The sequence below is a fragment of the Cervus elaphus genome, chromosome 29 (genome assembly GCF_910594005.1).
Source record: "Cervus elaphus chromosome 29, mCerEla1.1, whole genome shotgun sequence".
NCBI lineage: Eukaryota > Metazoa > Chordata > Mammalia > Artiodactyla > Cervidae > Cervus > Cervus elaphus.
Genome location: NC_057843.1, coordinates 6,663,792 through 6,670,821, shown reverse-complemented (window position 1 = coordinate 6,670,821; position 7,030 = coordinate 6,663,792).

Sequence of the window (7,030 nt, the reverse complement as noted above, 5' to 3'; positions counted from 1 at the left end):
CACACTTTCACTTTCTTTTCTTCCTTCTGCCGAGAAAACTTACTAATATTTAATGAAGTCAAAGAAGGAAAAGGAAATATACATGCAGTGTAGACCACCTGACCCAAATGTTCACTCAAGTATTGATATCTGAAGATCAAGATGAAGAACTGGGTTAGATCAACTGAGGTCTAATGGAGGTGACCATCCACCTCAAATGTAAAAGCAGCCCTAAGCTGGAATTAAGACTACTGGAGAAATATCAATAATCTCAGATACGCAGCTGACACCACCCTCAAGGTAGAAAGCGAAGAGGAACTAAAGAGCCTCTTGATGAAAGTGAAAGAGGAGAGTGAAAAATTTGGCTTAAAACTCAACATTCAAAAATGAAGATCATGACATCTGGTCCTATCACTTCATGGCAAATAGATAAGGATACAATGGAAACAGTGGCAGACTTCATTTTTCTGGGCTCCAAAATCACTGCAGATGGTGACTACAGCCTTGAAATTAAAAGATGCTTGCTCCTTGGAAGGAAAGTTATGACCAACCTAAACAGCATGTTAAAAAGCAGAGACATTACTTTGCCAACAAAGGTCCGTCTGGTCAAGGCTATGGTTTTTCCAGTGGTCATGTATCGATGTGAGAGCTGGACCATAGAGAAACTTGAGCATCGAAGAATTGATGCTTTTGAACTGTGGTGTTGGAGAAGACTCTTGAGAGTCCCTTGGACAGCAAGGAGATTCGACCAGTCCACCCCAAAGGAAATCAGTCCCGAATATTCATTGGAAGGACTGATGCTGAAGCTGAAACTCCAATACTTTGGCCACATGATGGGAAGAATTGACTCATTGGAAAAGACCCTGATGCTGGGAAAGACTGAAAGCAGGAGGAGACGGGGACTACAGAGGATGAGATGGTTGGATAGCATCACCGACTCAATAAACCTGAGTCTGAACAAGCTCTGGAATTTGGTAATGGACAGGGAAGCCTGGTGGGCTGCAGTTCATGGGGTCAGAAAGAGTCAGACACGACTGAGTGACTGAACTGAGCTGAATCTCATGATAAGTCTTGCTACTCAAAGATTTCTTTGCTTTTTGGATGTGTAGATCACACAAAGATAGATTTAAAAGCTCTTCCTGAGACATTTCCTCAAAGAGAATATATCTGGAATATCTGAAGATTTTTCACTTTCTAACGCAAGAGCTCTTTTCTCCAAGTGCCAGTCAGAAATGATTAAATTTGCACTCAACATGTTACTTCTTAAGCTTAGTAAAGGCAAAATTCAAACTGTGGTACAGAAAAAGAAAACACATGCAAATGCTTTTACATAATGACAAATATGTTGTTCTAATTAAAATATGGGTTGGAACTAGAGTAGTCTAAGAAAAGTAATATAAGGTAGTAGTAACAGCATGTTTTCATACACATGTTCATTTATTCTCTTCACAAATACAAATATTGAGTGCCTACTCTGTGCCAATACCATTCAACTAGAACACAGTTGTGAAAACAGACCTTACATTCCAGTGAAGACAGAAAAAAGACAAAGTGAAAATGTGAAAAGTATAATGTATTAGATAATGTAAGTATATACAGAAAAAGCAAAGTAGCGAAAGAGAGTAGGAAATATAGGGTCTTGGAATTAACAATTTCACAGAAAACAGTAGGGGAAATTCTCATCAAGAATGTAATACTGGAGTTCAGACCTGAAGGCAGTGAGGGGATGAGCCAGATAAGGAGGAAGAGCAGTCCAGGCAGTGGGGACAGCAAATGCAGATGCCCTGAGGTAGGAGGGTCCCCAGTGTGTTGCAGAAACACAAAGAGGCCAGTGCAGGGAATGTCTGCAGAGAAAGGAGAGTGGAGGGCTTTTCTGGTGGCTCAGGGATTAAGAATCCACCTGTCAATTCAGCACACGAGGGTTGGGTCCCTGGTCCAGAAAGATCCCACATGATGCAGAGCAACTAAGCCCAAGCTCCACAACTATTCAACCTGCACTCTAAGAGTCCGCGAGCCACAACCACTGAGCCCGCATGCTCCAAAGCGCCTACTCTGCAACAAGAGCAGCCACCACAATGAGAAGTCTGTGCTCTGCAACTAGAGAGTAGTCCCTGCTCACCGCAATGAGAGAAAAACCCACGTGCAGCAACGAAGACCCAGCACAGTCAAAAATAAATAAATACAATTATTGCTTTAAAAAAAGAAAGGAGAGCAGAGGGAGACACAGGTGGGTAAACCATATAGAAAAATAAAGGAATGATTAGCACAAAAAAATTCAGCCAAGCAATGACCTCCATGAAAGAGATAGGGACAGAGGAAGGCTTGGCTTCTAAGATAAAGCAATATTCTATTTTTCAGCCAGGCAGTGGGTAGTCATTATATTATTGCTCTTTAAACTGGACAAATGTATGACATTTCATAATAACAAAAGAAAATGGACCACTCTAGAAACTGTACAAAGAAAACAATAATCATCCAAAACCCACCACCCAGAGTTAAGTATTAACAACCTTCAAGTCATCTTTCTTTTTATACACATGCACCAGCATGCACATGCATAAAATTTTATGCCTATGTAGAATCATATACCATAAACACAGTTTGCAGCTGGCTATTTATCTAACAACACACCATATGCATTGTTGCAGAATGAACCCAGGCTGCTTAGCTGAGTGAGAAGAAACATTGTGAACTAAGAACTTACACAAAAAGGGGCATTCCCATCCAATGTGATTAAACACATTTCTCTCAGATCTCCAGCAGTTCCGTGATAAGAGAATTTTATAAGTTCCAAACAAATTTCCAGAGATGCCTCACAAGACTGACCTTCCCTAAGAAAGTGAACTTAACTCTACAACATCTCTTTAATCCACAGTTGAAACCAGACTTTTTTGCTTCTAAGCTAAATATTTTATTGCTTTTTGTTGTTTAGTCCCCAAGTCGTGTCTGACTCTTTGCAACCCCACAGAAGCCCACCAGGCTTCTCTGTCCATGGGATTTCCCAGGCAAGAATATTGACGTGGGTTGCCATTTCCTTCTCCAGGGGATCTTCCCAACCCAGGGATCGAACCAGCGTCTCCTGTACCACAGGCAGATTCTTTACCACTGAACCACCTGGGAATTCCATCAAATACTTCTGTACTATGGAACAAATGTGATGAAAATGATATAGTTATAATTTTCAACACTGAAAAAAAAATAACCATATTACATCAGAGGCCATAAAACATAGAAAACGGAGGAGTGATTTTTCTCACTTCTGACATACACATGTATAAGATATATACATTCAGCATTTCAATTCTGTTAATGACAGAATTGTTTCCATTTAAGACCCCAAATGCTGTCTCAATCATGGCAACATTTATGAATGCTATTTGCTGGTTTCTACTACATTAGTAAACTATTGTTTTAAGCTGCCATGTCTTCTGAACCAAATTATTCCCTCGATCCAACTTCTTGTTAGCCAGAGCCTCAGTTAATATTTCCTAGGAACTTGACTTTTTCAATGCAGCAATCCACAACTGGTAACCATACACTTCACACTCATGGCTTTCTATAAATGTTTTAGTTTGAAATAATAAATGCTTTTAAAAATACCTCCACTTTGATAGGAAAACCCTGTTCACCTCACAGCTCATTCCCACTTTTTAGTAATTTTTCTCTCATCAAGTTGACTCAAATTGAAAACATATCACCAAGAACTGAGCCACAGAACAGCCTGACACGGGTTCCAGAATTGGGAGTGAGGGAAGCCTGAGAACTTAAGAAGGATAGGGATTTTTCTTACCAAAACATGATCATGAGTTTGGAAATGTGCTCGCAAAAATAATTTTGGCTGCAGCGATCCCATACTCTTCCAACCACCCCCTTAAGAACACTTTACCAGTCAGAATGGTTGTAAGACTCCACACCTACAATGCAAGTTTCTCATTTCCTCCTAAATAAACTAAATTGATTTTCTATAGCTGGAGCTGTTTGAAAGGATTTTCCCTTTTTAAGTGAATGCAATGTGCACAGATAGTCCCAATGCACTAAACCTCATAGTTCACAAAGCAGGAGACTCTGACAGCAGCAGGAACACAGCGAGCTTTATGAGATTTAAGGCAAACATTGCGATCAGGGTAAGAAAATACCTCAGTGCGATTAAGAAAACCCAGTGAGGAATTAGAAATGGAGCAGATCCAGGGCTGGACTCAGGTGAGGACTGTAAGGTTTACATGACCTTCTTGGTTCTGTGTTGTTACACAGAGTCTCTGCATCTGCCCTCAATAAACCCATCTGTCCAAGGACATACCACCTGGGAAAATGCAAAATAGCTCATTGAAGCCATTTTTAACAATTGGTCCTACATATATTAATAGATGGCCAGTGGGCATGTGAAAAGATGCTCAATATCGCTAATTATTAGAGAAATTCAAATCAAAACTACACTGAGGGATCTCTTCACATTGATCAGAATGGCCATCATTAAAATGTGTACAAATAATAAATGCTGGAGAGGGTGTGGAGAGAAGGAAACCTTCCTACACTGTTGGTGGGAATGTAAATTGGTGCAGCCACTATGGAGAACAGTATGGAGGTTCCTTAAAAAACTAAAAATAGAATTGCCATATGATCCTGCAATCCCACTCCTGGGCATATATTTGGAGAAAACCATATTTCTCAAAGATGCATGCACCTCAGTGTTTATAGCAGCACTATTTACAACAGCCAAGACATAGTAGCAACCTAAATGCCCATAACAGATGCATAAAGAAGACATGATATTTACATACAATGGAATATTAGCTGCCAAAAGAAAGAAATAATGTCATTTGCAGCAACATAGCTGCACCTGGATATTATCATACTAAGTGAAGTCAAACAAAGACAAATATTATATCACTTATATGTGGAATCCAAAAATAGTGCAAATGAATGTATTTATAAAACAGAAACAAATTCATGGACAATAGAAAGCAAACTTATAGTTACCAAAGGGAAAGGAGTGGGAGGGATAAATTAGGGGTTTGCAATTAACAGATACACACACTACTATATATAACCGAGGTCAACAACAAGGACCTACTGTATAGGACAGGGAACTATACTCAGCATCTTATAATAACCTACAATGGAAAACAATTTGAAAAATTATATATGTGTATAGCTAAAGCACTTTGCTCTACACTTGAAACTAACACAACATTACAAATCAACTATACTCCAATTTAAAAAACTGTCCTGCTTGGAAATGAAAAGTGTTTATGGGTGGATCCAAAGCAGGTAAATTATAGAGCAAACTAAAAAGGAGGTAAACTTCATATTTCTGTTGGATGACAGATAGCCACCATTATTATCAATTTCCATCCCAGTTCCTAGTTCATATGTGTGGTCAAGGTCCTTCATGCTGAAATTGTATAGATTTACACATAGTGCTTGCAGATTATAAGAAGTCTGTGAGTTTTCTGGGCCTTAGCTAATTCTCTTCCACTGTCTAATTTCACAGGATATGCACTACCATGAGCTGAACAACATTTACAGATTCACAGACAAGGGAACAGACTGCATGGAAGTTGGAATATATGTACAAAGAGAAGAGACAAAAAAAGGACATGCCCAAGTCATAGCAGGTAGATCTGCTTCCCTGGTTGAGGAAAACATTTGTGTTATCACTGTCACATCAATTGTTTTTAATTGCTATTTTGGGACTTCCCCGGCAGTCCAGTGGTTAGAACTTCACCTTCCAATGTGGGAGATGTGGGTTTGATCCCTGGTCAGGGAAGCTAAGATCTCATATGCCTCATGGCCAAAAAAACAAAACATAAAACAGAAGCAATGCTGTAACAGATTCAATAAAGACTTTAAAAATGGTCCACATTAAAAAAAAAAACCTAAAAAAAGTTATTTTGCCCTTCAGTTTTTCTCTTTGCATTTTCATATGTGGAGATATGAAGTCATCCCTCTTTCAATGAAATGATCATTTATTTGTGGTTAAGGAGATATTGGTGATGACATTTTTCTGTTTGGGGAAACAAGTGTCATCTTCAAAGAAAAATAGACTTAGTCCAAAGTAGAATGATTGCCAAACCTGAATAAACTCTTGCTATTTACAACATTATGAAAATAAATATATGGAGAGAGGTCCTGTTTGCACACATATCTGGAGCCTGTTCATTTACCAAATAAGACACGTGCCATGAAGTAGGGCCACACCTTGGGCACACAGTGGCTGCACACGCGTTTCCATCCCCATACAAAAGCAGCAACACACTGCCAGACAAACTGCAATGTAAAGATTTATGCTAATGAGTTGTTAATAACGAGGTAAAAATGATCATTCTTAAAGATATCTTGGTATTTTAAGACGTTCTCTTTCCATTCTTATTACATTTGCAGACCTAGATCCAGATTCACAAGTCACAGAATTCAATGGGAATTTCCCCCAAAGAAAATTCCTTGCAATAATCCAGCAGGAAGCATAGTCCCACTTACTTGGGATGCTGTTCCTATAAATTTTACTTTTAATGTTTTACTGCCTTTCTCCCAGCTAATCAGTACTCAGTCATTCATCCTGAACATTTCATAGTCAGCTTCACCGTACTTCGAAGCAACATCTTTCATATTCTTTGTCAGCCACATTATTTTTTTAAACCACCACTCAAACACAACTCTCCTGTCAGGAGCTGACCTCTGTCACGTGATTATGGTATCTCCATTCAACAGGCGATCAGAATCTCCCCACACCTCCTCAGGCACACCTTCCCAGGGATCACATCTCTTCTCACATTCCTGCTGGGTTCTTTTCCCTTATTTGAAGTTATGTTTGCAACTCTGAGCAATGCAATCATTGCCTCTCCCACCCACAAATAGAATCCATTAAGCGAAAATTCATTCCAAACTCAGCTTAGGGTAGTGAAGAAGACTTGGTAAACCCCCAAAGGTCTAGAGGTTGAATTTCATTTGGAAAACTACCCAGAAGTTCAACGGCTTATCCAGGGCTTATCCTAACTCAGAGAGTGGCCTAGGGATGTGCTGACAGGAAGGAATTAAGGTTCCACCAGGCACC